The following is a 21076-nucleotide window of genomic DNA, read 5'->3' as shown; positions in this document are numbered from 1 at the left end:
GTCTGGCAGGAAAAAGAAAGCAAGGCCAGCTTTTTCGGCTTTTAACGGAGCACGGCATAGATGTACTGGCCGTGCAGGAGACGAAAGTCGATGGCGAAGAAGAGACCGGGAGAATGGTGCAACGTTTCACGTCCTCGTTTTTTGCTGTCGTTAGCCACGCTGTAGGCACATCGGCTGGTTGTGTTCTCTTTCTAAAGAAGTTGCCGGGGCTAGAAGTGCAAGCTCATTTCTCTTGTGTGTCGGGCCGGTGTGTCTTCCTTGACTTTCGATTGAATAACATCGAGTGGCGGATTATTTGTGTCTACGCGCCAAATGAAGCAGAAGAAAGGGCGCAGTTTTTTTACAGCATCGAAGAACGCCTTCGTTGTGACAGACAGCTGATCGTCCTAGGCGATTTTAACTGTGTTCTTAGTGCGCGAGATAAGACAAGCCCTCGACCGTTTAGAGATGCAAGCACACAAGTGTTATCGCGAATGGTTGAGAACTGGAACATGGAAGATGTAGCAGAGTGTCTTGAGGGAACGCGTGCAGTAAAGCTCACACACTTCCAGGGTTCGAGCCATGCACGGCTGGACCGCATTTATGCATCCGTCGATGTCTTACCTGAATGTAATGGTTACGAAGTTGTGCCAGTATCTTTTTCAGACCATTGTTTAGTTAAATGTTGTTTTGGGATGGTAAAGAGAGGGAATTCTTTTTCATGGGAAATGTGGAAATTCAATAATAAACTCCTGCAGGATGAACTGTATACCCGTATAGTAAAAGATGAAATTGCAAAAATAGGCCCCGGTAAAAATATGCACATATGGCAACAGTGGGAGCTGTGTAAAGAAACTATAAAAATTAAAGCAATAGAGAGGGCTGCCTGTATACGGTTTCAAGAAAAACAGAAAGAGACAGAGTTAAGGAAGCTGCTCCATAGGCTGCTTCAACAGGAATCTCTAGCGCCGGGGAAATGGACGGAAGATGTAAGGAAAACAAAGCAAAAACTAGAATTGATCGAACAAGAACGGTATCGGGGAGCGTTAGTGAGGGCAAGGGCAGAAGACATAGCTGCAGGGGAGGCGCCATCAAAACGAGCGCTGGGGTTGGAAAAAGCAAACGCTGAAAGGAACCACATCGACAAAATAGAATGGGGCGGTGTCTTGTCGGCAGACAACGACCACATAAAAGCAGCTTTCAACGAGCATTACCAAGCGCTCTTCGCATCCCACATGGTAGACACTATCACATTTAAAGATCAGTTTCTGGCGGCGATGCCACGTCTTGGTGATGACGTAAAAGAGAGATTAGAAGTGGCTATCACTGAAACAGAAGTGGAGCATGCAATCGCCAGTTTAAACCCCGGTAAATCGCCGGGACCAGATGGGCTCAGCGCGCGTTTTTACAAAGATTTCAAGCACGAAATTGCCCCTATCCTGAACGTTATCTTTAACGCTGCCTACACAGTAAATGCACTCCCTCCGTCATATGGGTCATCCCACACGGTGCTTATTCCTAAAACAAATCAAATAGATAAATTACGACTGGTTACAGCTTACAGACCCATAGCACTTACAAACGTTGAATATAAAATTTTTATGAAGGTTTTGGCTCGGAGATTGCAGACGGTGATTAAGGATATAGTTGGGCCACACCAGACGTGTGGGATAAAAGGGAGGTCAATAATGTCCAATATTCACAAGTTGCGAAGTGTTCTTGAGTGTTGTGATGACTCGAATGGTCGGGTGGCCATTCTCCAAGTCGACCTCGAGAAAGCTTTTGACTGCGTCGATCACGAAATTTTGTTTTCTGTTTTGGACCATGCGAATGTAGGGTCAGTTATCCGCAAGGGCGTAGCCCTGGCGTACCGAAACTGCACGACGAGATTGATCGTAAATAAGAGTCTGGGGGCCCCCATTAGCGTGCAGCGTTCGGTGCGACAGGGCTGCCCTCTCAGCCCTCTTTTGTTTTGTATATACATTGAGACATTGTGTATTAAAATATTGAACAATGACAACGTTAATGGGTTTAAGTTACAAGCAGCCGAGGTGAAGCTGCTGGCGTACGCGGATGATGTTGCAGTTTGTACGGTGGACCATGAGAGCATAACCGAGGCTGTCAAATGTGTCCGTGAGTTCTCTCAGGTTACCGGAAGCGGGGTGAACTGGGCCAAGTGCCTTGGGTTATGGCATGGACGGTGGCCATCGAAGCCTGAACACTTTGCAAATGTGACGTGGGCGAAAACCCCAACCAAGTACTTAGGCGTCGAGCTTGATGGTTATCGCCAAAGCGAGCAATATTGGCAAGAACAGACGAAAGCGCTACGGGAGAAAGCTGAGAAGTGGAAAGGTGCCAACTTATCGATTTTCGCCAGAGCTACTGTATGTAACCTTTTTTATATCAGTAAACTTTGGTTTGTTATGCAAGTTTTGCATTGTTCGCGTGTAAATGTACAGAGGCTCCACAGGATTTTCGCCGTCTTTGTTTGGGCTGCAGAATGGGAACGCTGCAGCAGAACAAACTTATTCCGTCGGGTGAAAGACGGTGGCTTGGGACTTGGACACCTCTTTTTGCGGCAAGTGGTCAACCGGTTTTTGTTTTTTCGCGACGTTTCCGACCCTTTCTTGCGCACTGTCTGCCAAGTTAGGCTGCGGCGCCAACTGCCGGAGTTTGTTGTCTCCACCGAAGAAGTTACGTGTGGTATATTCGGCTATTACAGAGAGGTCGTCGCAAGTGTTAGATTTCTTTCAGTGCGTTTTTCTAATGAATATCTGTGTTGTGTAAAACGGAAAAAGCTGTACCACGATCTATGTGACACTGTTTTGCCACAACCTTTGTATAGAGCCTTATACAGTGGAGGCCCAGGCTCAGACGTCTTAAAGAGAGTAAAGAAAATGCAGGTGCCACCAGGCGCTAAGACCTTTTTCTTTAAATTACACACCGGAACGTTGTCAGTAAAGAAATTTTTCGAGGGAAAGGATTTATTTTTACCTTGGGGTTCGCATTGTTTAATCTGTAAGCAGCCGGAAACAATAGACCATGTTTTTTTACATTGTTGGGAAGGGGTTTATTTTTGGGATGTTTTGCAACGGACAATGAAGAAAGATTTCCCCCTTGATTCGCATGGCATTCGATATTTAAGCATTGATAACGACGACGGGGTTCCATTTGATTTAATTATGCTCCTGGGTCTCCACTGTATATGGCGCTCCAGAATGGCAGGCTATCACTGTGACAGGGAAGCGCGCCCTGCCCGAATTTATTTCCGAGAGTCTATGGACTGGTTTGTCGCTATACAAAAAGTGGCTGCGGAACCTCCCGACTGGCTCTCAAGGGTAGAGCCTTTGTTGTCTTTGCGGGAGTTTTAATGTGACGAAGCCAGCCTGACGCTGGCTGAGTATGTCTTTCAATGTGTTCATTGTCCTGTACTATTGCTTTTGTGATTTGTCTGTTCCTTTTTTTTTTCGTGAAGTGTTGTTTTCCAAAGCCAGGAAATAAAGAAAAAAAAAAAAGCCTCGGTAGCGCAGTAGGCAGCGCGTCAGTCTCATAATCTGAAGGTCGTGAGTTCGATCCTCACCCGGGGCAAGGCGGTGTTTATTTTTATTTCTCCGCGCCTCATCCATGGCGCCGTTGGTAGCGCTGCAAGACAAAACGTGTATTTGGCGTTACTGAGAAGGCTTCCACCTTAGGCTAGGATCCTTTGCGCCAGCCTCTCATCCGCCTCGGTAGCGCAGTAGGCAGCGCGTCAGTCTCATAATCTGAAGGTCGTGAGTTCGATCCTCACCCGGGGCAAGGCGGTGTTTATTTTTATTTCTCCGCGCCTCATCCATGGCGCCGTTGGTAGCGCTGCAAGACAAAACGTGTATTTGGCGTTACTGAGAAGGCTTCCACCTTAGGCTAGGATCCTTTGCGCCAGCCTCTCATCCGCCTCGGTAGCGCAGTAGGCAGCGCGTCAGTCTCATAATCTGAAGGTCGTGAGTTCGATCCTCACCCGGGGCAAGGCGGTGTTTATTTTTATTTCTCCGCGCCTCATCCATGGCGCCGTTGGTAGCGCTGCAAGACAAAACGTGTATTGGGCGTTACTGAGTAGGCTTCCACCTTAGGCTAGGACCCTTTGCGACAGCCTCTCATCCGCCTCGGTAGCGCAGTAGGCAGCGCGTCAGTCTCATAATCTGAAGGTCGTGAGTTCGATCCTCACCCGGGGCAAGGCGGTGTTTATTTTTATTTCTCCGCGCTTCATCCATGGCGCCGCTGGTAGCGCTGCAAGACAAAACGTGTATTGGGCGTTACTGAGTAGGCTTCCACCTTAGGCTAGGACCCTTTGCGACAGCCTCTCATCCGCCTCGGTAGCGCAGTAGGCAGCGCGTCAGTCTCATAATCTGAAGGTCGTGAGTTCGATCCTCACCCGGGGCAAGGCGGTGTTTATTTTTATTTCTCCGCGCTTCATCCATGGCGCCGCTGGTAGCGCTGCAAGACAAAACGTGTATTGGGCGTTACTGAGTAGGCTTCCACCTTAGGCTAGGACCCTTTGCGACAGCCTCTCATCCGCCTCGGTAGCGCAGTAGGCAGCGCGTCAGTCTCATAATCTGAAGGTCGTGAGTTCGATCCTCACCCGGGGCAAGGCGGTGTTTATTTTTATTTCTCCGCGCTTCATCCATGGCGCCGCTGGTAGCGCTGCAAGACAAAACGTGTATTGGGCGTTACTGAGTAGGCTTCCACCTTAGGCTAGGACCCTTTGCGACAGCCTCTCATCCGCCTCGGTAGCGCAGTAGGCAGCGCGTCAGTCTCATAATCTGAAGGTCGTGAGTTCGATCCTCACCCGGGGCAAGGCGGTGTTTATTTTTATTTCTCCGCGCTTCATCCATGGCGCCGCTGGTAGCGCTGCAAGACAAAACGTGTATTGGGCGTTACTGAGTAGGCTTCCACCTTAGGCTAGGACCCTTTGCGACAGCCTCTCATCCGCCTCTGTAGCGCAGTAGGCAGCGCGTCAGTCTCATAATCTGAAGGTCGTGAGTTCGATCCTCACCCGGGGCAAGGCGGTGTTTATTTTTATTTCTCCGCGCTTCATCCATGGCGCCGTTGGTAGCGCTGCAAGACAAAACGTGTATTGGGCGTTACTGAGTAGGCTTCCACCTTAGGCTAGGACCCTTTGCGACAGCCTCTCATCCGCCTCGGTAGCGCAGTAGGCAGCGCGTCAGTCTCATAATCTGAAGGTCGTGAGTTCGATCGTCACCCGGGGTAAGGCGGTGTTTATTTTTATTTCTCCGCGCCTCATCCATGGCGCCGTTGGTAGCGCTGCAAGACAAAGCGTGTATTGGGCGTTACTGAGTAGGCTTCCACCTTAGGCTATAGGACCCTTTGCGACAGCATTTCATCCGCCTCGGTAGCGCAGTAGGCAGCGCGTTAAGCAGAATCATGGGCTCCAGCGGAGCGGCAACAGCGGCCCTTGCCGGCCGCGGAAACAGGCTAGATGTAAAAGATGATAACGACTACCAGATTATTTTGCCGCAGCTGCCCACCGGGCGTGTTGTGTTAAACACGGTTTTCTTGCATGGTGACGTGCGTGCGAGGCCCTTTCAGGTCGAAGATTTTCGTGAAGCCTTGGTCGAGACTGGTACGCTCCCTTGCTCCAATAAAAATCAGTTGACAGTCGGCGCTTGTGTCTCGTCTCTTGTACTTTGTGGTCGTGTGTGTTTGCGCCCTTTTAAAGTTTTCAAATATGAACCAACTTGCCCAAAAAGAAGTGTTAATGGTACGCTCCTCGACGTGGTGGCTTTGGGGCGTATCAGGTGAATGTACTTACGTACGTCTGGGCGGTGACTCTCAGTCGCGCGGAGGCAACGAAGCGCCTTCTCGCTTTTAAGGAGGTTCAGGTGAAAGACCACCGGTGCATCCTTATCAACCCAGAAGACCAACAGGTGAGACTGCGACTGCATTGGATGTTGCATGCCGTGGCAGAAGAAGACATAAGGATGGCCCTCGCGGCATTAGGAACAGTTACCGAAGTTACTCGGGAGCGCTGGCGGGTTCAAGGTTTCCACCAGAAAGGGTCGACTACAAGAGCCGTGCTCATGAAGCTGAAAACTGGCATGATAGTGGACGACCTCCCGCACTAAATCCGAGTCGCGGGAGAGCTGGCTCTCGTTGTCGTGCCCGAAAGGCCAATGCAATGTCTGCGCTGTGGAGGCAAGGGCCACGTCCGCAGGGATTGCAAGGTACCGCGATGTACTACACAATGTAGACGGTACGGTCATGTTGCGGCGGACTGCGTGCGGACCTACGCAGCGGCGACAGGGTCGACGGCAAGGGACGAGTCGGTAGACCTGCTGATGGACGTAGACGAGGCTGAAGCTGCTGCGAAGGGTGCCGGAGGTGACGAAGGGCTGGCACCGACGAAGCATTCAGCGGTGTCTACGGGGGAAGACAGCAAGGTGACTGACAGCGCGGAGACGCAGACTGCGGCAGCGGTATCACCTGAGACAGCTGAAAGAGCGTCAACTGAGGGTGGGAGCCCTCAGCTTGACGAGTCGCTGAAACCAATGGACTGTGAGGCCGCGACACGAAAGAACAACACTATCGTGGCCAGTGTCTCCGGCCCCGCAAAACGCTCCCATGCACAGACCGACAATGAAGAAGACAAGGCGGCCGCGACTAACGCAGAGGAGCCGCCTGCAAAAGCACCTCCAGTACGACGACCACCATTCAAGCCGCGGCCAAATGTCGCGACGGAAAGACGGCCGGCCGATAAGTCGGCACCACAGCAGAGTGACCCTGGTCCACCCGATGACTCAGGGGCAAAAGACGGCATCTAGCTTAGTGCTGGGCGTGAAAGGTAAGCACCATGCCTCCGGCCTCTTTCGCTACCAAAATGTATCCGGAGTCGTGCCTTAATTTCGCCACGCTTAACGTAAGGGGCATGAGCGGGAAGCGAAAGCAGAGTCAAGTGCTCCGCCTTTTGACGGACAGAGACATAGATGTAGTACTAACCGTTCAAGAAACCAAAGTGGAAGGGGAGGTGGAGACTGGAGGCATGGTGCAACGATTCACGTCGAGGTACTATGCAATTGTGAGCCATGCGATTGGCAACTCTGCTGGGTGTGCTGTGTTTGTGAAAAAGTTGCCGGGACTCGAAATACAGGCGTATTTTTCTTGTCAATCGGGCCGCTACGTAGTAAGCGATTTTTTTGTACTGGAACGTTGAGTGGCGTGTGCTATGCATTTATGCACCAAACGTAGTGAAAGACAGGGCAACGTTTTTTGAGAACCTGCAACAGTATCTTCTTTCCGACAAACAAATAGTTTTCATGGGTGACTTTAACTGTGTTTTGAGCGCTCGCGATAAGAGTAGCACCCGTGCCTTCAGGGACAGAAGTACTGAGGTTTTAAATGAAATGATAGACGAATACGCCTTGGAAGATGTTGACGAATGCTTAGAGGGCGCACGCGATGTGAAGTACACGCACTTTCAACGTGTCAGTCACGCGCGCCTCAACCGCATCTATATGTCACTTGATTTATTGCCGAAATGTCACAAGTACAATGTCTTGCCTGTGTCCTACTCTGATCACTGTGTAGTCGAGTGCTCTGTAGGATCGAAGAAGCGAAATAACTGCTTTTCGTGGCACCTATGGAAACTAAACTCTAACCTGCTAAGTGACAAAACTTTCACTGATGCCGTGGTAGAAAAGATTAATAAAGTAGAGAGGGAGGGAAAAAACGAAGTCGGGTTGCAGTGGGAACTAGCGAAACAAGACAGTAAAATGAAGGCTATAGAACGGTCCACCGTTCTAAGGCACGAAGAACGACTACAAGAAAGGCAGCTGAAAGTTATGCTAGAAAAATTATTAGCTCAAGAATGCAAACAACCGGGCATATTTATGGAAGACAGCAAGAAAACAAAGCAAAAGCTGGAACTTATCGAAGAAAAACGGTATCAGGGAGCGCTGGTTCGGGCGCGAGCGGCAGATTTGGTCGCGGGAGAAACGCCCACTAAGCGGGCGCTTGGAATGGAAAAGGCGGACGCTCGACGAAACCAGATTCACGAGGTAGAATGGGCAGGCACTGCAGTCTCTGATAACGATAGCATACAGCTGGCCTTCTTTGAGCACTTTCAGACAATCTTTGCGCAACATGAAGTCGACTCTAATGCATTTAGAGACGAGTTTTTGGAAGATAATGCCACGGCTGGATGACGAGCAAAAAGAAATTTTAGAGCAGCAGATTACGCAGCAAGAAGTCTAACGCGCTATAGAAAGCTTAAACCCTGGAAAGTCTCCAGGCCCGGATGGTTTAAGTGCAGATTTTTATAAAGTGTTTAAGAGTGAATTAACCCCTTTGCTGACTTCTTTGTTTAACGAAGCCTACAATCGTAATGCTCTGCCTCCATCCTACGGTACGTCCCACACAGTACTTATTCCTAAAACAGATGACGCGCAGAAACTTAAACTGGTTACAGCATATAGGCCCATCTCGCTGACGAACGTCGATTACAAGATTTTTATGAAGGTACTAGCTGCCAGACTTCAGACGGTAATTAAAGAAATGGTTGGCCCTCATCAAACGTGTGGCATCAAGGGGCGGTCTATTCCTTATAATATTCACAAAGCAAGAAGTGTGTTGGTGTGCTGTGACGCCATTGGCGCTCGTGTGGCAGTTCTCCAACTAGATTTAGAAAAGCTTTTGACTGTGTTGCGCATGACATATTGTTTTCTATCCTTCATCATGCTAATTTAGGCACTATTATCACTGAGGGTGTGGCCTTGGCGTACAGAAATTGCACTACCAGGTTAATTGTTAATAAATAGTAGGAGGCCCCCATTAACGTTCAGCGTTCTGTTCGCCAGGGTTGCCCCCTCAGTACTTTTTTATTTTGTATCTATATAGAAACTTTGTGTAAACATTTGACCAACACTGTTCCCACTTCGAGTTATTGATCAATTCGCTCTAGCCCTACCATAAGCTTGCCGTCCCGGTTAGCTCAGTTGGTAGAGCGACTGCTCCGGTGAAGCGGTGGTCCCGGGTTCGAACCCCGAACCAGGACGAATTTTTCTTTAACTACGAAGTTTCTGAGAAAGCTGTATAGCTTTCCTTTGTAGCCGTATGGCTGCGCTCGGGTGGATGCCAGTGAGTAATTACTCCCTTATTTGTGTAAGCACATTATAAGAAATAATGCTGTTCAAGGATATCGGCTACAGACGGCTCAAGTCAAGATCCTAGCATATGCAGATGATGTTGCTGTTTTAGAGCGCAGCTCTTTGGCGTCCGTTCCTGGGTTTCGCGTCGTCGTCGGCGTTGTCGTCGGCCTCGTAACCAGCTCCGCCCCCCTTTCATCCCCCCAGCGCTAGCAGCGACCGACTGATACCGCTGGATGCCGCTGACGCCGCTAGAGAGTCAAGATAACGTGACTGCATAGAACACCGTCGCCGCCATGCAGAAAGAGGAGGAAAGGGTCCCCCCCCCCCCTGTTCTTGTGTGGCGGATAGGGTGCTCTTCAGTTGCCGACGCGCCGGTTATTTCACGTAGGCCCCGGCACGTCGACGAATACGTGACCACCTTCCCACGGCTAGACCTGGTTCTTAGCGCTGCGGAAGCGAGGGTATCATATTGTTTGTGTCGGCATCGGCGGCGTTGTCCCTGAAACCAACTCCGCAGCTGGGGTTGACTCACTATCGAAAAGGTGAAACAGCTTATTTGCTGCGCTCAAATTTCGCATTAGGAAGTAACGTAATCGTCGGTAATTTTTTTTGGCGTAAGTCACGATAGCATTCGTAACGCGGTCGACGGGGTAAAGCGATTCAGCACTGTGACAGGGAGCAGGATTAACTGGGGAAGTGTGTGGGGTTCTGGCATGTACAGTGGCCAGTGACACCGGAAAATTTTGCTAATGTGACCTGGCACACGACCCCTGCGAAATACTTGGGTGTCCCTCTGGAAAATTACCGTGACAGCGAACCGTATTGGACACGTCAGGTGCAAGAAACACGCGAAAAGGCTGAAAAGTGGAAAGCGCCTTATCTTTCTATATTCGCGAGAGCCACAGTGTGCAATCTGTTTTTCATCAGCAAACTGTGGTATGTGATGCAAGTGATGCATTGTTCCCGAATTAATGTACAAAAGTTAAATCGTATTTTTGCTGTTTTTGTGTGGGCCTCCAAATGGGAGAGGTGTACGCGAACCAATTTGTTCAGAAGAGTGACGGATGGGGGACTCGGGCTTGGACATTTATTTGCGAAGCAATTGGTCAATAGATTCCTCTTTTTGCGCGATGTTCCTGATCCTTTTCTGCGCACAGTGTGCCAAGTAAGGCTCGGAAGGGCTTTGCCAGACTTTGCGATTTCAACTGAGTGTATGACGGGTGGCATTTTTGGTTTCTTCAAGGAGATAGTTGCCAGCGTCAGATTTTTAAATGCCAGATTTTCAAAACAATATTTGAGCGATGTGAGCCGGAATGATTTGTACAAGGATTTGTGTGACATCCTCTTTCCAGTGCCCTTGTACAGGGCCATATACTGTGGAGGGCCGGGCTAAAACGTATTGAAAGGGGTAAAGAAAATGAAGGTACCACATAGTTTCTTCTTTAAGTCACACTCTGGAACTTTATCTGTGAAAACTTTTCTTGAGGTAAAACACATATTTCTTCCTTGGGGGTCGCATTGTATCATATGCAAACAGCCGGAGATAATTGATCACGTCTTTTTGCACTGTTGGGAAGGGGTCTATTTTTGGGACGTTTTGCAGAGGACTTTAAAGAAACACCTTCCAATCCACTCATATGGAATAAAGTTCTTGCCAACCAAAAACGAGGATGGGGTTCCGTTAGACTTAGTCATGCTGGTGGGCCTCCACAGTATATGGCGCTCCCGCATGGCAGGGTATCATTGTGACCCTGACGCACGGCCAGCCCGCATGTATTTTAGAGAAAGTGTGCACAAGTTTCTGGAAGAACAAAAGTTAGTAGTGGAGGTTCCTGAGTGGTTACCAAGGCTGGAACCCCTCATAACTTCAAGAAAATTTTAACCTGACTAAGTCAGGCTCACTCTTTGGGATCCTGGTTAACTGTATACTGTATGTGCAGGGTCCTTCAAAATATGTGCGAACACGGCGAAGCGTGCCCGCGCTCCGCGGAGCGTCAGCGCATCCGGCGCGGTCGCGCATCGAAACAATGTGGCGCATGCGCACAGCAGACTGGAGGCGGTGCTTCGTGTCGTCTGCTACAGCACGGAAGCGCGCCGTGCTTGCTTTGCTGGGAAGCGCACCTACACTGTGTGCTGACAGCGCCCAGACGCGCCGAGTTGGCAATGTCGCATTTTACTGATTGCAGCGCGTTATTCAGTCCTATGGAAGGGTATCAACTGGCACAGGGAGGTAGCTTGGGCACGGCAATCTTATCCGCTGGCGCGGCTGATAAGCTGCTGCAAATTCGCGCCAAGCTAAGCGACTGCTCTGTACTAGTGAATGATTCTCGGATGACTTGTGAAAGCACGATCCACTGCGCATTCTTTATGTTCATCGGCTGACAAACACCAAGCTATCAGTTTTAAAGCAATGATGTCACTTTTTTCTTTTCATGCTTATTTCTTACGCTGCCCCAGTAATAAAAGCAGTGTAACAGTATTGGGGGGCGTCATTTTTCGCCGAAGCTAGGGAGAGCAAGCGATGTCTCGTGTCCCGGAGAGTGAAAGATGGCAAATTGTAGCGCTAAGCCAACAAGCATACTCCCAGAGGAGGATATCAGTGCTAACAAATCGACCACTTTCGACCGTGAATCGGATCGTTCGGGCATACCGAAAGGAGCGAAGGATCACGGATCGTCCGCGGACAGGCCGTCCCAAAGTCACCAATGAAGACGACGACATGAACATAGTTGCGGCCGCTGTGGACAAGCCCACTGCCAGTTCGACTGAAATTAAGAACACTGTCGGGCTTCCGGGTGTGTCGAACGCAACAGTGAGGCGTCGCCTGCGCGCGGCTGGCCTGAAGTCAAGAATAGCTGTGCAGAAGCCACTTGTGAGCGCGAAGAACAAGGACAAGCGCCTGGCATTTGCCCGAGATCATGAGCACTGGACAGAGGAGCACTGGGGAAAGGTCGTATTTACTGATGAATCTGCTTTCACGACCAGGTGGGACCAGCGTCAGCGAGTCTGGCGGCCCGAAAACTGCCGGTGAGTGTAATCATTTAAGCAAGTGTATCCTAAAATGAAGGATCATTTTAGGCACTAGTATTTACAGTTATTAAGGTTTAAACGCTTATATGCTTGTTCTAGCAAGTATCAATAATAATTTTTGCAGTGGCCTAGCAACTGTAGTTTTGCAAAGCGCGTACATTAAGCAACATTTCATTTTACACTTCGATAAAAATAAAGCAATTGTCTAAAGTAACAGTACAGCTCTGATTAGTGACGAACGTTGCAACCATAATAACTGAAGTTTCAGTTTTTGTCAGTTATGGCTTAAATCTATAAACATCGAATACTATAAGTTGGCGCGTACATTGTTCATCACGAAATATGGGAATGGGGAGAAAGTGACTGTAAGATCGATTAATATTAGGAATTTGTTAGTGGCAAACGAGGCTGCTATTGCCCTAGCGTGGGTCAGTACCAAAGCCAAGATCATCTTGTCTGACAGTAAGGCAGCTGTTCACAACTTTTGTAAGGGGGCGGTCTCCAGTCAAGCCGCCAAATTACCCCTGAAGCAGAGAGGACTCCCTAATATGGGTGGGTTCCTGCTCATGAGAGTATTCCGGGGAAAGAGGCTGCTCACAGACTCGCTCGAGAATTATACATCCGAGCTGCTCTGGAAGTGCCCCTGAGTGGGAATAAAGACCCTCGCATAACGTATAAAGAAAAACCGAAACACTTAGATTGAATAGGATAACATTCTCAGTTCCGGATAGGTCACTCACTCCAAAGGAGTGCAGGGCCCGGAGGAGGCTTCAGGTCAACAGATTCTTTTCGTACTCCTTACTACACGATGAAGACAGTGGGAGCCTGAGCTCTGCAGTAGCTTCCACAGAATGAGTTCGCAAAATCACATAATTTGGAGTATCAGGACTCACCTGGGGCTAAATCACAAAGTATCCCAGACCTTGCCACCTGAGAAGAGCTGATCCGGAGCCACGACCCGGATCAGCAAAGGCTCATCAGCCGTCAGGCGGAGACAGCTTACTACAATACTCTCTCCGCGGTCTCCAGTGCTGAGAGCCGGCTGGGAGGCACCCCCTCCTAATTGCTCCACCCCGACCGTGAGGCTCCATGATGACGGAAATAAAGTTCATTCATTCATTCATTCATTCATTCATTCATTCATTCATTCATTCATTCATTCATTCATTCATTCATTCATTCATTCATTCATTCATTCATTCATTCATTCATTCATTCATCAAGAAATAGGTGCGGATAGAGAGCCAATATTTAGACTGTGGCATACGCAGGAATCATGCTTTGCCTGAGTCTAGGAACATTTGATGATCTCTCAAAACAAGTGAATTCATAAAAGAATGGCCTCGTTCGCAATTTTTCTTGTGATTGTGTTAGGTGGCCCGGTAATGACCGCTAGACAATCCTAAAAGATATTAATTGATATTTCTGTTCCTTCTAGCTTGTTGGTTGCACCTGCATTTTTTTACCAACGCTAACAAATGTTTTTTTTTCGTATTCTGCAGATATATGCCTGAGTACATGCAGCAAGTCGCTGCCAGCGGCCGGTCCGCTGTGAATGTTTGGGGCGCTGTGACCGCCGAAGGCCTGGGACCCCTGGTTCGTCTAGAGAGCCGATTCAATGGAGAGGCCTACTGCTCAATCCTGGACGATGTGCTCTTCCCGTACCTTCTAGGAGGACCATTTCCGGACAGCGACTTCATTCTGCAGCATGATAACACCCCAATACACAAATCGAAAAAAGTCGCTGCATTTCTTGAGCTCCGCGACATCGCAGTGTTGGAATGGCCTGCTCAGTCCCCTGACCTAAATGTTATAGAGAATGTTTGGGGCGTAATGAAGAGCGCTATGACCGGCCGACAGCTGCACGGCCTCTCAGCGGACGTACTATGGATTGTTGTCCAAGAGGAGTGGGAGCGGCTAAGGTCCAATGCGAGCCTTTGTAGGTCCCTATACAGGTCCCTCCAGAACAGGATGAAAGCCGTCATAAACGCAGGTGGCGAACCGACCAGCTACTGACCTTGGCCATGGAACTCGTTTAAGAGCAGCACATAGGAGAAAATAAAACTCCACGCAAGAGCAAACCCTGAACAGACTCGGTGGATCATGAATTTTATTTCCTACAATCAGTTTTGCGTTCTCAATTAGATGCGTTACCTTGATGTCAAACTTTTTTTGTCCATTAAAGGATACCTGATGTGTGGGGTTGTAGTTGTTGTAGTGGGGTTGTAGAAAGGAAAGACGGTCATTTAATGTGCTATATCCGTGCATGCTAAGTATCGCCGGGGTCGAAATGATTCAGATCCCTCTACTACGTCGACGTCTCCCATAGCGTGAGTGTCTTTTGGGCATTTAACAGCATAAAGTAATCCAGAATAGAGCTGAAAAATTTGAAACACCTGCATTTAACCGAGTACGCTGCACTGGGAACACGCGCTGCTGAGTGGCCGCATGCGGAACCAACAACGCGATGCAGTCAGTAAAATGCGACATTGCCAACTCGGCGCGTCTGGGCGCTGTCAGCACACAGTGTAGGTGCGCTTCCCAGCAAAGCAAGCACGGCGCGCTTCCGTGCTGTAGCAGACGACACGAAGCACCGCCTCCAGTCTGCTGTGCGCATGCGCCACATTGTTTCGATGCGCGACCACGCCGGATGCGCTGACGCTCCGCGGAGCGCGGGCACGCTTCGCCGTGTTCGCACATATTTTGAAGGACCCTGTACATGTTATCATGTTCTGTTTTGTAATGTCAAAGCCCGGCAATAAAGAAAAAAAATCGGCAGCGCGTCAGTCTCATAATCTGAAGGTCGTGAGTGCGATCCTCATCCAGGCCAAAACGGTGTTTATTTTTATTTCTCCGCGCCTCATCCATGGCGCCGCTGGTAGCGCTGGAAGACAAAACGTGCGTTGGGCGTTACTGAGTAGGCTTCCACCTTAGGCTAGGATCCTTTGCGACAGCCTTTCATCCGCCTCGGTAGCGCAGTAGGCAGCGCGTCAGTCTCATAATCTGAAGGTCGTGAGTTCGATCCTCACCCGGGGCAAGGCGGTGTTTATTTTTATTTCTCCACGCCTCATCCATGGCGCCGCTGGTAGCGCTGGAAGACAAAACGTGTATTGGGCGTTACTGAGTAGGCTTCCACCTTAGGCTAGGACCCTTTGCGACAGCCTTTCGTCCGCCTCGGTAGCGCAGTCATTCTACTTCCGGCCACCGAGCGTGACGGACGCAGGATCATGAGCTCCAGCGGAGCGGCGATAGCGGCCCTTTCCAGCCGCGGAAACAGGCTCAAGGACAACGAAGATAGCGAGTACCAGATTATTCTGCCAACTTTGCCGACCGGACACGTTGTTTTTAACACGCTTTTTTTGCACGGCGATGTGCGGGTTAGGCCATACAGGGTCGAGGATTTCCGTGACGCCCTTGTCAACGTTGGTGCGCTCCCCGACGTTTTGGCGTTGGGGGCGTATCAGATCAACCATGTGTGGGCTGTCACGTTAACCAGCACAGAAGCAACAAAGAAGCTGGCGGCGTTCAAGGAACTGGAAGTTAAAGGTCGCTGCTGCCTCATCATCGATCCCGAAGACCAACAAGTGAAGCTGCGACTCCACTGGATGTTGCACGGCGTGGCAGATGATGACATCCGGACGGCCTTTGCTGCTTTTGGGAATGTGACCGAAGTGAACCGGGAGAGGTGGCGAGTTCAAGGCGTCAATGAGAAGGGGTCCACCACGAGGACGGTGCTCCTGAAATTGAAGCCGGGCATCAAGGTAGATGATTTACCGCACCAGCTGCGAGTCGCCGGGGAATTAGCCCTTGTCATGGTGCCTGGGCGGGCGATGCAGTGCTTACGCTGTCGAGGCACGGGACACGTCCGCCGCGAATGTAAGGTGCCCCGATGTTCAAAATGTAGGCGATACGGACATGAGGAGGCTGACTGTGTGCTCACGTACGCTTCGGCCGCGGGACCTGGAACGAGGGAGCGGTCGGCGGAGCTCACTATGGACGTAGTAGAGGCAGAGGAGGCGGCAAAGGGTACCGGAGAAGCGCGTACGCAGGCACGGGAGACAGACTCGTCGGGGGACTCCGCACGAGACATTAATGCTGCCAGCGATGCAGGGAGGAGTGACGCTACACCTGACCTCCCTAGGTCAGACGAAGAGACGTCACCTCAGCCGGCAGACGACATGGAGCAGGATAACGGTGAGGAGCACCCGGACACCAGCGGTACTCGTTCGCCAAGCGTCACAGCCCCAGCCAAGCGACCCCACACACAGACCGACCTCGAAGGTGACCAGGCAGCAGCCCCCGGTGTCGACGAGCCGCCAGCAAAAACAGTCCAATCCCGGCAGTCCGCACTACGTCCGCGGCCAAACCTTTCTTCGGAGAGGCGTGCAGCGGATAAAGCGCCCCCGCTGCCAGTTCAGCCGCTCGCACCAGACGGAGGCGGTTCCAACGACGGCGTCTAGCCGCGCGCTAGACGAGGAAGGTAAGCACCATGCTCTCGGTCTTTTCACCCTTTATGAAAATGGCGTCTGAAACCCCTTTGAGAGTAGCCACGTTAAATGTCAGGGGATTGGCAGCAAAAAAGAAGCAGAGCCAAGTACACCCCCTGCTTAGTGACCATGATATCGACGTACTTGCCGTACAAGAAACAAAGGTTGATGGGGAGGAAGAGCCCGGGAGCATGGTGCAACGTTTCACGGCTAGATTTTACGCCATTGTGAGCCACGCGGTAGGGACGTCGGCTGGGTGTGTATTGCTTGTCAAAAAGCTGCCTGGACTGATTGTACAGGCTCACTACTCATGTCTGTCAGGACGGTGTGTTGTAGCCGATTTTGCATATTCCAATGCTGAGTGGCGCATTATTTGTGTGTATGCTCCTAACATTGTTGAGGAAAGAGCAGTGTTTTTCGAGAATGCTATGCAGCAGTTAAGTACGGAAAGGCAGGTTGTAATGCTGGGCGATTTCAACTATGTACTGAATGCTCGGGACAAAACCAGCACACGCGGCTTCAGAGACAAGAGTACTGATGTGTTGTGCCAGTTAACAAGCGAGTGGAATATGGAAGATGTGGCTGAGTACCTGGGGGGAGCGGGTGCCGTACAGTACACGCACTTCCAAGGTTCGAGCCACGCGCGCCTTGACAGAATTTACGTGTCGCTGGATTTGATTCCCGTATGCAATGAATACCAAGTTGTGCCCATGACATTCACGGATCACTGCTTAGTGAAATGCGTATTCGGCACCAAAAAACGAAGGAATGCATTTAGCTGGGAGTTATGGAAATTTAACAACAAATTGCTCAGTGATGAAGCCTTTAGACGGGTTGTACTGAATGAACTCATTAAAGTAAGGCCGGGCACATTGTACGAAATCTGGAAGCAATGGGAGATGTGCAAAGAACAGATTAAAATAAAAGCCATTGATAGGTCCAGTTGCCTGCGGTACCAGGAGAAAATTAAAGAAACCCAGCTAAAGGCTTTGCTGGAAAAACTACATGAGCAAGAATGTAAGGCACCCGGCAAATGGATAGAAGATATTAGGAAAATAAAAGAACAGCTTGCGTTGATGGAAGAAGACAGATACCGAGGAGCGTTAGTGAGGGCAAGGGCGGAAAGCTGGAACATGGGCGAGACGCCCTCGAAAAGAGCACTGGCATTGGAAAAGGCTCATGCAGAGAAAAATCACATTGATAAGATTGTGTGGGGCGGCATGCTATCGTCAGATGACGAACATATCAGACAGGGCTTCTTCCAATATTATCAGCAGCTTTTTAACAAACAGGAGGTCGACATAAACGTGTTCAAAGAAAAGTTTCTTATGGCTATGCCACGACTAGACGAGGACACGAAGGAAAGATTAGAGATGCCAATCACAGAACTCGAGGTCGAAAAAGCAATCGATCGTTTAAATATGGGAAAGTCGCCTGGGCCAGACGGCTTAAGTGCGGCTTTCTCTAAGGGTTTTAAGAACGAAATAGCGCCAATATTGACTGCGTTGTTCCAAGAAGCGTACGAAATGAACAGATTGCCGCTGTCATACGGGTTATCTCACACTATTCTAATTCCCAAGACAAATAACGAGGAAAAGCTCCAGCAGGTCACAGCTTACAGGCCAATTTCCTTGACTAATGTCGATTATAAAATATTAATGAAAGTGCTAGCAAGGAGACTGCAGTCAGTAATTCAGGATATTGTTGGCCCTCATCAAACGTGTGGGATAAAGGGGAGATCAATTATGACTAACATACACACGGCAAGATCGGTTCTGGAGTGTTGTGATCTGACTAATGAATGTGTGGCCATCCTCCAACTAGACCTCGAAAAAGCATTTGACTGTGTAGCCCACGAAATTTTGCTCAGTATTCTGGACCACGCGAATGTAGGTTCCGTAATTCGAGAGGGCGTGGCCATGGCGTACCGCGGCTGCACTACGAGATTAATTATAAACAAGAGTCTGGGGGCCCCCATTCGGGTGCAACGTTCGGTACGCCAGGGCTGCCCCCTCAGTCCACTTTTGTTTGCCATTTACATAGAGACACTATGTTTGAACATTATTAAGAACGAGGCTGTTCAAGGTTCTAAGTTGCAGGCAGCTGAAGTAAAGTTGCTTGCGTACGCGGATGACCTAGCGGTGTTTGCTGTGAATCAGCAGAGCATACGGGAGGCTGTTGTGTCTGTTGACAGTTTCAGGAAGGCAACCGGAAGTAAAGTGAACTGGGCAAAGTGCCAGGAACTTTGGCATGGGGGTTGGCCATCAACCCCAGATCGTTTTGCAAATGTGACTTGGGTAACTATCCCCCCAAAATACCTAGGAGTGCCACTAAATTGCTACCGGTACAGTGATGCATATTGGAAAGAACAAGCGAACGAACTACGGGAAAAATCAGATAGATGGAAGGGGGCACATTTATCAATCTTCGCGAGAGCGACGGTGTGTAACTTGTTCTTTTTAAGCAAACTGTGGTACGTCATGCAAGTGTTGCACTGTTCCCGGGCAGATGTACAGAAGATACATCGCATTTTAGCTGTTTTTGTTTGGTCCTCGACCTGGGAACGGTGCCGACGGACGAATTTGTTTAGACGTGTGAAAGATGGTGGCCTTGGGCTAGGACATCTGTTTCTGCGCCAGCTTGTAAACAGGTTCTTCTTTTTTCGAGATGTGCGCGACCCTTTTTTGAGAACTATGTGTCAACTAAGGTTGACCCGTGTTTTGCCTGATTTTGTTGTGGGAACAAATTATTTTTCCGGAAGAACTTTAGGTTACTTCAGAGAAGTTGCTGATAGCGTTAAATTTCTTGTGCGTTTTTCCGAGAGAATATTTAAGTGGCGTGAAGCGGAGAAAGCTATACGCAGATCTGTGTGATGTTGTTTTTCCAGTGCCAATGTATAGAGCTTTGTACGATGGAGGCCACAGAGGGGATGTTCTGAAAAGAGTAAAAAGAATGCAAGTACAGCCAAGAACCAAAACTTTCTTCTTCAAGCTACATACAGAAACACTATCAGTTAAAAGGTTTTTAAAGGGAAGAGGTTTATTCCTACCGTGGGGTTCGCATTGCCTAATTTGCAAGTGTCCCGAAACAATAGACCATGTGTTTCTTCACTGTTGGGAGGGGGTGTTTTTCTGGGACGTTTTGCAACGAACAATTAAAAAAGAGCTGCCGCTTCATCCCTACGGTATCAGATATTTGGCAATTGAAAACCAGGACGGGTTCCCGTTTGATCAGGTAATGCTCTGGGGCCTCCATAGTATATGGCGCTCCAGAATGGCGGGGTATTACTGCGATTCTGACGCCAGACCAGCCCGCATGTATTTTCGGGAAAATGTACGTAGATTTGTGGAAGTAATGAAACTACAAGCATGTGTACCCGATTGGCTACCCAGGCTGGAAAATTTGACTCTGTTGAGAGAATTTTAAACTTGACAAGGCCTGCCAGGAAGATCTGGCAGGTTGCTGGTTTTCAAAGTTTGGTGTCTGTAGTTTTTGTGTTGTTTTCTTGAAGGCAATAAAGAAAAAAAAAAGCCTCGCTAGCGCAGTAGGCAGCGCGTCAGTCTCATAATCTGAAGGTCGTGAGTTCGATCCTCACCCGGGACAAGGCGGTGTTTATTTTTATTTCTCCGCGCCTCATCCCTGGCGCCGCTGGTAGCGCTGTAAGACAAAACGTGTATTGGGCGTTACTGAGTAGGCTGCCACCTTAGGCTAGGATCCTTTGCGACAGCCTTTCATCCGCCTCGGTAGCGCAGTAGGCAGCGCGTCAGTGTCATAATCTGAAGGTCGTGAGTTCGATCTTCACCTGGGGTAAGGCGGTGTTTATTTTTATTTCTCCGCGCCTCATCCATGGCGCCGCTGGTAGCGCTGGAAGACAAAACGTGTATTGGGCGTTACTGAGTAGGCTTCCACCTTAGGCTAGGATCCTTTGCGACAGCCTTTCATCCGCCTCGGTAGCGCAGTAGGCAGCGCGTCAGTCTCATAATCTGAAGGTCGTGAGCTCGATCCTCACCCGGGGCAAGGCGGTGTTTATTTTTATTTCTCCGCGCCTCATCCATGGCGCCGCTCGTAGCGCTGGAAGACAAAACGTGCATTGGGCGTTACTGAGTAGGCTTCCACCTTAGGCTAGGACCCTTTGCGACAGCCTTTCATCCGCCTCGGTAGCGCAGTAGGCAGCGCGTCAGTCTCATAATCTGAAGGTCGTGAGTTCGATCCTCACCCGGGACAAGGCGGTGTTTATTTTTATTTCTCCGCGCCTCATCCCTGGCGCCGCTGGTAGCGCTGTAAGACAAAACGTGTATTGGGCGTTACTGAGTAGGCTTCCACCTTAGGCTAGGATCCTTTGCGACAGCCTTTCATCCGCCTCGGTAGCGCAGTAGGCAGCGCGTCAGTCTCATAATCTGAAGGTCGTGAGTTCGATCTTCACCTGGGATAAGGCGGTGTTTA

At 49.7% G+C, this 21076-nt stretch overlaps 13 non-coding genes across 13 annotated transcripts; all 13 read left to right on the top strand.

Moving 5' to 3' along the window:
- The first annotated feature begins 3494 nt into the window (after positions 1–3494).
- On the top strand, positions 3495–3567 carry TRNAM-CAU (transfer RNA methionine (anticodon CAU)). The gene has a single exon. It is a non-coding gene; the product is annotated as a tRNA-Met (tRNA).
- A 134-nt stretch (positions 3568–3701) lies between these two features.
- On the top strand, positions 3702–3774 carry TRNAM-CAU (transfer RNA methionine (anticodon CAU)). The gene has a single exon. It is a non-coding gene; the product is annotated as a tRNA-Met (tRNA).
- A 134-nt stretch (positions 3775–3908) lies between these two features.
- On the top strand, positions 3909–3981 carry TRNAM-CAU (transfer RNA methionine (anticodon CAU)). The gene has a single exon. It is a non-coding gene; the product is annotated as a tRNA-Met (tRNA).
- Positions 3982–4115: 134 nt separating this feature from the next.
- On the top strand, positions 4116–4188 carry TRNAM-CAU (transfer RNA methionine (anticodon CAU)). The gene has a single exon. It is a non-coding gene; the product is annotated as a tRNA-Met (tRNA).
- A 134-nt stretch (positions 4189–4322) lies between these two features.
- Positions 4323–4395, top strand: TRNAM-CAU (transfer RNA methionine (anticodon CAU)). The gene has a single exon. It is a non-coding gene; the product is annotated as a tRNA-Met (tRNA).
- Positions 4396–4529: 134 nt separating this feature from the next.
- Positions 4530–4602, top strand: TRNAM-CAU (transfer RNA methionine (anticodon CAU)). Its single transcript has one exon. It is a non-coding gene; the product is annotated as a tRNA-Met (tRNA).
- Positions 4603–4736: 134 nt separating this feature from the next.
- Positions 4737–4809, top strand: TRNAM-CAU (transfer RNA methionine (anticodon CAU)). Its single transcript has one exon. It is a non-coding gene; the product is annotated as a tRNA-Met (tRNA).
- Positions 4810–4943: 134 nt separating this feature from the next.
- TRNAM-CAU (transfer RNA methionine (anticodon CAU)) lies at positions 4944–5016 on the top strand. Its single transcript has one exon. It is a non-coding gene; the product is annotated as a tRNA-Met (tRNA).
- Positions 5017–5150: 134 nt separating this feature from the next.
- On the top strand, positions 5151–5223 carry TRNAM-CAU (transfer RNA methionine (anticodon CAU)). The gene has a single exon. It is a non-coding gene; the product is annotated as a tRNA-Met (tRNA).
- A 9887-nt stretch (positions 5224–15110) lies between these two features.
- TRNAM-CAU (transfer RNA methionine (anticodon CAU)) lies at positions 15111–15183 on the top strand. The gene has a single exon. It is a non-coding gene; the product is annotated as a tRNA-Met (tRNA).
- Positions 15184–20163: 4980 nt separating this feature from the next.
- TRNAM-CAU (transfer RNA methionine (anticodon CAU)) lies at positions 20164–20236 on the top strand. The gene has a single exon. It is a non-coding gene; the product is annotated as a tRNA-Met (tRNA).
- A 341-nt stretch (positions 20237–20577) lies between these two features.
- Positions 20578–20650, top strand: TRNAM-CAU (transfer RNA methionine (anticodon CAU)). The gene has a single exon. It is a non-coding gene; the product is annotated as a tRNA-Met (tRNA).
- Positions 20651–20784: 134 nt separating this feature from the next.
- On the top strand, positions 20785–20857 carry TRNAM-CAU (transfer RNA methionine (anticodon CAU)). The gene has a single exon. It is a non-coding gene; the product is annotated as a tRNA-Met (tRNA).
- The last annotated feature ends 219 nt before the right edge of the window (positions 20858–21076 follow it).

Source organism: Amblyomma mixtum, chromosome 3 (assembly GCF_055824585.1).
Source record: "Amblyomma mixtum isolate Tamu chromosome 3, ASM5582458v1, whole genome shotgun sequence".
Lineage (NCBI taxonomy): Eukaryota > Metazoa > Arthropoda > Arachnida > Ixodida > Ixodidae > Amblyomma > Amblyomma mixtum.
Note: the sequence above shows the minus strand (reverse complement) of the source record. Positions and strands in the feature narration are given on the sequence as shown.